Here is an 8,616-nt window from a genome sequence, read left to right as displayed (position 1 = left end):
CCCTTTTCTATATTCATTGAAAAGGACCTGAGACCTCTGTTGGAGAGACAGGAACAGGTCTTGAGAGACAGCAAACAGTTTCTCAAAGATTTGTACAGATATAGTGTAAATGGGAAGATGAGAGATGGCTTTTTGTTAGTAACAATGAATGCTGTATGATTATTTACTGCCATCCCTCATTCTTTGGGAATTTCCATGGTATATGAATCCCTTGTTAAAAACAGTGAGTATACCTCAAATAAAATTGATCTCATTTGCATGTTCCTGGAAATTGTGTTAGAAAAGAATGTATTTAGTTTTGAAGGACATTTGTTTCTACAGAAGGTTGACGTAGCTATGAGCACACCCTGTGCCAATAGCTACGCCAACATAGTCATGGCTGAATGGAAGAATAACTCCCTGTTAAATTTGAGTAAATATGTCCCACTTGTAGGCTTCTACAGGATATTTGTAGATGACTTGTTTTTTGTGGTGGGGAGAAACTGCAGAACAGCTTATGCTGTTTATTAGCTATCTAGAGTCCACTACCTCTTTCCTAAAATTGACATACAATTCTCTACTAGTGAAATAGATTTCCTGGATGTGCTAGTCAGTACTGACACAATCAGGAGCCTCTAGACCAAATTATGTAGAAAATCTTGTATAGGGATAGTATGCACCCTGGCCACATATTTCGGAAAGTTATCAAGGGTCAAACAATGAGAGTGTCAAGGCTGAATAATTGTGATGAAGCTTTCAGGCAAGATGTCCAGATGCTTAGAAAAGAATTTCATGAAAATGGCTATAAAGCATGTGAGGTTGAAAGGAACATTATTATGGAAGCCACACAAAGGGTAAATTAGGCAAAGTCATATTTTTCAAACCAAGTTTTTGAAGCAAAGTCTCCCTGGGTCATTAGTAATAGGAATAATGTGCCTATATCCTTATTTTTATACCAGTAATATGACTGGCATAATGAACATTATTAATTCGAATTGGTCTATATTGAACTTAGACAATGATATTTCAAAAGTTGCTGGTCACAGACCAAATTTTGCCTTTAAGAACAAGAAAGCTCTTAAAAGGCAGCTTTGCTACAAAAATGTAAAAGAAAAAGAAAAGAGACTAGGTGATGGTTGGGCAGGCACTAGAGAATGACTTATATGCAATTTCTGTATATTTATTAATACATCAGCATGTTTTATTCATCTAGTCACCTGGTTTGAGTATAAATTTGAAGTTAAAGATAACTGTAGAACCAGGAATTTGATCTATCTGGTGACATGCACAGTTTCCACTGTTTCTATGTAGAGAAAAACAACAGGTCACTGATGGAACGAGTCAGGGAGCATATGTATTGTATTATGAATGGTGACACTAAAAATGCACTATCCAGACACTGTATGCAGAATGAAAATGAACATGGCTTTAGATTTCAAGTTGTTGAAATTATTTCTGAAAATATACATGGAGGTTATGTGAAAAATGTTACTAAAAGCAGAGAATTGCATCAGATTATTCTATGGCAAGCTGATAAATACCCAGGTCTAAATGGCAGGGTTTCTATTAAACCTGCACTAAAAACATGTATCTTTAAATGATACAAGCTGAAGCTAAGTTTTTACTCTTCTTTGATGTTTATTGGCTGCTATGAACTAGAGTTAATTTATTAAACGTGTTTGCTGATGTAGCTTTTTATATGGTCTGATAAAGCACTAGTATTTGGTGTGAAAGCACTTACCTCATTAAATTTTTAGCAGTTTATGTTTTCAGTCATGTTTCTGTACTTTGTTCATACTGCTGTAACACACTTAAGTCAGTTGTTAGCACTGTAGGCATTGCATACACAGAAATACCCTGGAGGATGTCTGACATTCATATGTATGCTATTATGTTCTAATGTCAGTCTTCACAGAATTGCCAATGATTTGCAAGACATAACCCAACTCTTATGAGTAAATGACTACAAATGTGAGGCACACATATGGTCAGTATGCATAACAATGGCAGTTGAATGATATAACCTCAGTATATCACATGCAGTTCAACACACACATCTGCAACAAAGGTTTACTATGCACATACCCTGTATAGATCTCTCAGATTTGTGAGAGAAACATGTTTATCGTAGCTATCATCAGAAGTAACATATGGATATCTACTACATCCCAGTAGCTGACCTAACAGTGTCACAGTCAGTATTATTCAACAGATACTCCAGTAGTTGTCATATGTGAGCCATCCTTTCCTGGGATGACTCAGGGGCATGAGCTGTGATCTATATCACTGCAGACCATACCTCTCAACCTCTTAGAGCAAGAAATCTGGACAAAGCTATAAATCAAAGTGGAATAAAGGCCCAAAAATAGGGACAATTTAAAATATTGCTGTTACAAACTTAGAAAGTTGATAGGATTACAGGTTTTACATTAGTAGGAATTTTCTGAAGGGTATGAAGTCTGAAAATCAAATGTCTGTCATTATTTTGAAACTTACTTCTTTAATGATTTGCCACTAATTTGCCAGAAAACCACAATTTTATGAATAACAGACCAAAAATATGAGGCCAAATTCTGGACATTCTGGGAAAAGCTGTACATTTGAGAGGTATGCTGCAAACAAACCCAAATGCTATGGCCATAGGTGCTGATCAGCAATATTTCAGTACAGTAAGTCTTGTTGAGACATATTTGTTAAACTTCCTATTTCTCATTATTACATACCCCTTACTGCATTCCATTACATGCTTACTTTTTTGGCATACCCTTTTTTGTCCAAGTATAGTTTCCAGTCTTTTTAGTTTATTCACACTCTCTCTCTCTCTCTCTCTCTCTCTCAGATGTAAGGTATACATTGTTTTTTCATAGGCAGCAGCTTGCCTTTTGTAGGTCATGCTCATGAGCAGCTGATGGCCTGTGAACCAGTTGGTGTTCCCTACTTGCTAACTGCATGCAGAACAGCAGTGTTGTTTTTCTTATAGCCAATGGCATGGCAACACACTTCTATACCTGAGTACTTCATGTAGGCATTGCCCCTTTTCCTTGCCTGTAAGGAGGAATTCATGGAGGTGTGTAAACAACAGCATTAAAGAGGGTAATTGGGCATACCTCTTACAACTAAAAATGGGGTGATATGCCAATAAAAGTGGGGAGAAAGTTCCAGACTTAGGGACATAATGTAAGTATTGCTGTTATACATTTGGATTCATGCTAGTTTAACAGGGTTTGTGTGGATATGGATATTCTGCGTGGGTCTCACTCTGACAGTATTATGTGGTTGACATAACTCTCAACTGTAGGGCTGTCCACAGAATGGCCAGAGGTTGGACTCTTATGTTTGGTCTGTTCCTCCGACAGTCATCATTGTCAAATCAGTAGCATACCCTGGGTATTGCAGTGAGTAAATGCTAACTTCCATTTGTGTTTCTGACTTCATATCCCTCAATTATGATATGTTACAATAAACCCTGCAACACCAACAACTTTCTCAGTTTATAATAGCAATATTGCAATATGCCCCTGTGCTTGGGCCTCTGTCCCCCAATTATGTCAGGCTTTGTCCAGATGTCATGGAGTAAGAAGTTGATAGGTATGGTATATCATTTTTTAATACCTTCATTCCTGATATCATCTGAGTGATGTAGCAGAATGCCAGACATGCTATGAGATAGAGGCCATATATATATGGGGACAAAGCCTGGATATTCTGTGGGAATCTGTTCAGTTGAGAGGTCTGTGTATGTCTGGTGATTGTTAACAGACTGTCAGGATTGACACTGAAATACTGGCATAATATTAGAGATATTCTCTAATATTATGCCAGATCGGGTTTAGAAAGTGTTGTGTGTCCCTTTCTGAGTCCAAGGGGCATGTTCGTAGTCCGTCCACTATGCACTCTTTCATGGTTCATGTCCATGTAGCCTACACAGCAGCACACCTTCTTGAATATGCAAGGCATGCTGCTGTGGCTACATGGACAAGAACCACTCTGTGCAGGAATAGCACTATTTCTGCATAGAATTTATTGAATTCTGGGGAAGGAACAAAGTAAATATACAATTCAGAATGGACATTCATAAAGAGGCTATATTGCAATATTTGAAGAAAATATGTCATTATGTCATTAATTTAGTAAATATTTAGGATAACAGGAAGTTATGGATGGGAGGATGAGATTGCAGAATTATTTTGAGAATGGTAAATGGAAAGATATAGCATATACCAAATGCTGTTTTTCTTGACGGTTTAGAAGGTTTTGTAAGGTATACAGGACAACATAAAACATGTTTTTGTAGGTCAAATGAACATTTATTAAAAAAATATGATCAGAAGAGATGCAAGTTATGTGGTGATAAAAGACATGATAGGACAAATTGCAAAGCAGGCTGTTATAAATGCAAAAAGGTGGAACATGCATGGATGGAGTGTAATGAAGAAAATATTTAGGTTTGATGTACAAGCAAATAACCAAATTTGTAATGAGACAGAAATTGAATAGGAAGAAATGGGGGATATGAATAAAATAGTGGTCAAGAAGGTTTCATATAATGAAAACAAATAGAAAGAGGCATATTTTATAAAAACAAAGAGAGAGACAGAGTAATGGAGAAAGTGAAGAAGGAAATTTTAGATGGCAATTTATTAATGAAAAATCTATTGACAATAAAATAAACTATAGAAAGAGGAAGATGAAAAAAATTGAACTGTGATTAAAAATGTATTGCTTTAAAAGTCAACAGTTTAATTAGTGATGTGAGAAGATTTTAGTTGCATCAGTAGTATGAAAAAATGAAGCAGATTTTAAAGTATTAACAAATATTAGATTTCTGACTAATAAGAAAAGCCAGTTTGAGAAATTATCAAGTAGAAGTGTGATTTGGAGTTTGCAGGGTTGTTGCTATTATGTAAGAAGGATGATATAAAGATATTAGCTCATTTGGTAGTAGTAACAGGAAGAGTATCAGTAGCAGATATTCATAGGAATGGATGCATTTTAAGAATAATGCCACTGGGAATATAGATTTGTTTTTTATGGGTGATTTCAATTGTAACCTGAGGAAAGAAGTGGGAAAATGTTGGGGAATATAAAAAAATAAAAGGAGTTATAAGTTCAGGAGAAAAGAAGTTAGCAAAAGAGAAAACATATGTACAGCAAAAATTATAAGAAAACAGAAAATGATTATCTGATTTTTTTGGAGACACTGAGTGAACTGCAAGGAAATAAATCTGGACATTTTTTTTAGATCATGATGCAGTTTGAGAACAATGAATATGAATTTGGAACATATTAATGTAGGTAAAGGTGTTATAAAGTAGAACAATATGAATATAAAGACAATCTTTGAAAAGAAAGCAAAAGTATTATGTGAAGACCATATAACAACAAGATGTATGTATAAAAATGGTCAAAATGGACTGAGTATAAAAAGAAAACTAAAATAATTCTTGAAAGTATAGAAAAGTATTCTTTGAGCAAAAATGTAAAAAATATAATAATAAGAAAGATAAATTATGGGGCATGATAGAAAAAGAAGACAAGAATTGTATTTTAAAGATAGAGAAAAAATGTGTGAGCAAAATAAAAAAAATATTACAGAATCTTTAAGAAAACAACATTTAATGGGAATAGACAAGACATGTCTCATTTCATAGGAAAGAAAATAAAGAGAGAAATCTAACAATAGAACAATAAATCACTTGTGTTAAAAAAATAGTAAAAACTTGAAAAAGAAGTACATTTTTAAGAAAGAAAGAAATATGAAGAAAACAGAGAAGAAATAAAATAAAGGGAGAATGTGATTTTTTCAGAGGAAGACAATGAAATATTAAAAATGATAAATATGGAAGAGTCAGAAATTATTTTGAGAATGGTTAAAGATTATTTGTTAGGTTTAGGTGGCTTGGATGGCAAGTTTTATAAAAACATGGGAGAGAATCAGAAAAAAATGTTAAAATATTAAATGAGTGGAAAGATCAGGGTTTTAAGGAAAATGATATTTGTGAGGGAACTATGAGATTAATTTGGAAGAAAGGAAAAAGAGAAAGTTTAAACAGTTGGAGATCAATATCATTAATGAATACGGATAATAACATTTGCAAATTAATGTGGACAGGATCTTAGAATCTTAGAATAAAAATGGGATGAAGGAATGTATGGAGGTTTAAAAAAAGAAATGTGAGTGAAATGTTGATGATGATAAAAGAAATATATGCTATTAAGGAAGAGAGAAAAGTAATATTGGTAGGTACATAGGTTGAAAAGTGTATGACAATATTATAAGAAAGCAGTTATGGAATTTTCTAGAAAATTATAAAATTGAAAAAACATTATTAGATTAATTAAGACATTGTATGAAAAGGGGTGACAAGTATTATAACATATGGTTAACAGAAAAAAATGAAAGAAGAGTAAAACAAGAATATCCTTTAAGTACTGCATTATTTGCCTTGTGTATGAATGCAGTAATAAATGTATTCTTAAGAGATATGAGCAAGGCTATAGATAATGTTATTTTTCTGTCAAAGAACATAGGGGGGTTAATTAAGGTAATAAAAAGAAGCAAACTAATTTTAGAGTATGTATGTTTGAAAATAAAGAAGAAAGTAAATGTTTTGGAGAAATACTTAAAAAGTGGGAATTTATTTAAACTGCAACAAAGCTGAGGTATTAGGAATATGTTTTAGAAGTTATAGAGATATGGAAGAACAATAGAAAGACAGTATTAAACAAATACAAGAAATGTGTAAGGTATGGAGAGTATTTAAGTTTTTAGAAACAATATAAATAATTAATAGCTTTATTTTAGGAAAATTGAGTTGTCAAAATCCTTTTCTAGTGCAGGTGAAGAGCTATTGACTTATTTTTCAGATGTCTACATTTTAGGCAGGTACCATAAACAGCACACTAGACTGAGTGTAGGGAGATTCCCCCCATGTTTTTTGGATTTTTTTTGGAAATCAGAGTTGATAAAAAAAATTATACACACAATCACAACAAAAATCACATCAATAGAGGGTCAATTATGGCTTATCCTCAAAGTCTGGAAAAAGAAATTTTACAAATTATATTTCTGTTTTTGTGGGGTTCTAAGTTGAACCCAGTTAAAAGAGGGATAAGACATAGTAAGAAAGAAGGACAAGGTTTAAATCTCAAGAATCTGATTGTATTTCTTGCATACTTATGTCTTTATACGATTCTAAGAGGGAGAAAGTGTGAACAAGAAAAAAACAATCTTTAAATTATTGGAAAGAAAATATAATGAAGTGTGGTCAGAATAGAAGTATAAAGGGAAAAAGTGAGAAAGAGAAAGGAAAGAATAAAAAAACTATTAGAATGGAAGACTGATATAAATGGAGTACAGGAAAATAGAAAGATGTGGTATGAAAACACAATGGTAGAAAAATTTATTCCTGAAAAGAGCTAAAAAAGGAGATAAAATAAGTTATTAAAAATGAGGAGAAACATTTAAAATGTGGGAAAAAGGACATTTTATATAGAGGTTAATGATAAAAAATACCAGTTAAAATAAATCAAATATAAAGCAATAGAATTAATAAAATGCATGCCATGTGGAGGAAAATAAACTACAGCACTTGCACTTATGGAATGTTATAGAGTTTTTAAAAAGTGTTGGAGAAAATAAAGAAGCAGAACAGATGGAATTGGGTGAAAAAAATAGAATGGAGAAATTGTGTAAGGATGGTACAAAGGATAGAGTATTAGGAAGATAGATAAAGATAAGTTATATATAGCAATTGTTTATTATATGTAGCAATAAACAGCAAATTAATTGTTATTTAATAAGTTTTGGGATACATTTGAAATATAAAAAAAAGATAAAATGACATCTTTAGCAAAAACAATGGGGTGTTGAAGAAGTTAATGGATTGTATGGAAGTTTAAAAGAGAAATTTTGTATAAGACAGGTTTCTTTTAAATTAAATATCTTATTCAAAATACAGTGATTTTAATGTAATTTTATTTATGTGAAATAAAGGACCCTTACTTTTTTGATAGGTACCATGGGATCTTTTACATCCATCTGATCTACCACCAACTCAGGCAGATGAGTCCTGAGTTTAATGTCTCATCCAAAGGATGACAAACTCAGGAATGCAGCACCCTTCTTATGCCACAAAAAAGGGTTGTGCATGTATAAACTCAAAGCCCGCCTTAGAGTTAGGGACAAATAATACTTGGGTCTCTTGGAAAACCAGCCCCACTCCCTCCTTTAGACAACACTTCATCCAGCTTAAAAACCTTGCTGAACAGGCAATCAGATACCTTAAAAGCCACCTTATTAAAGTTTATCAATCCTCCCTACTTAATACCCCATAAAATTCTGGACTAAAGTTAACTGCTTGACAGGCCAATGTACTTCTTCAAACACTCATTCCACCTTCTCCTATCTCATCTTCACTGACTTTAACCTCCAAGTCAGCAATCTATCTCTCCCTCAGTCCAGTACCACTCATTTCCTTTCTAATTTCCCCTCACCAACACCTTATATTTCCAATTCTACTTTAAAGCAATCACATTTAAGGACATAGTACCTCTCCTACAGGATTTAAAACTTGACTTTCCATCCAGTCTAGACAACCTTTTCTCTCTGATTCTGAGTGATAGAATTATATAAAG

Source organism: Protopterus annectens, chromosome 10.part0, assembly GCF_019279795.1.
Source record: "Protopterus annectens isolate FY-2018-M chromosome 10.part0, PAN1.0, whole genome shotgun sequence".
Classification (NCBI taxonomy): domain Eukaryota; kingdom Metazoa; phylum Chordata; order Ceratodontiformes; family Protopteridae; genus Protopterus; species Protopterus annectens.
Note: the sequence above shows the minus strand (reverse complement) of the source record.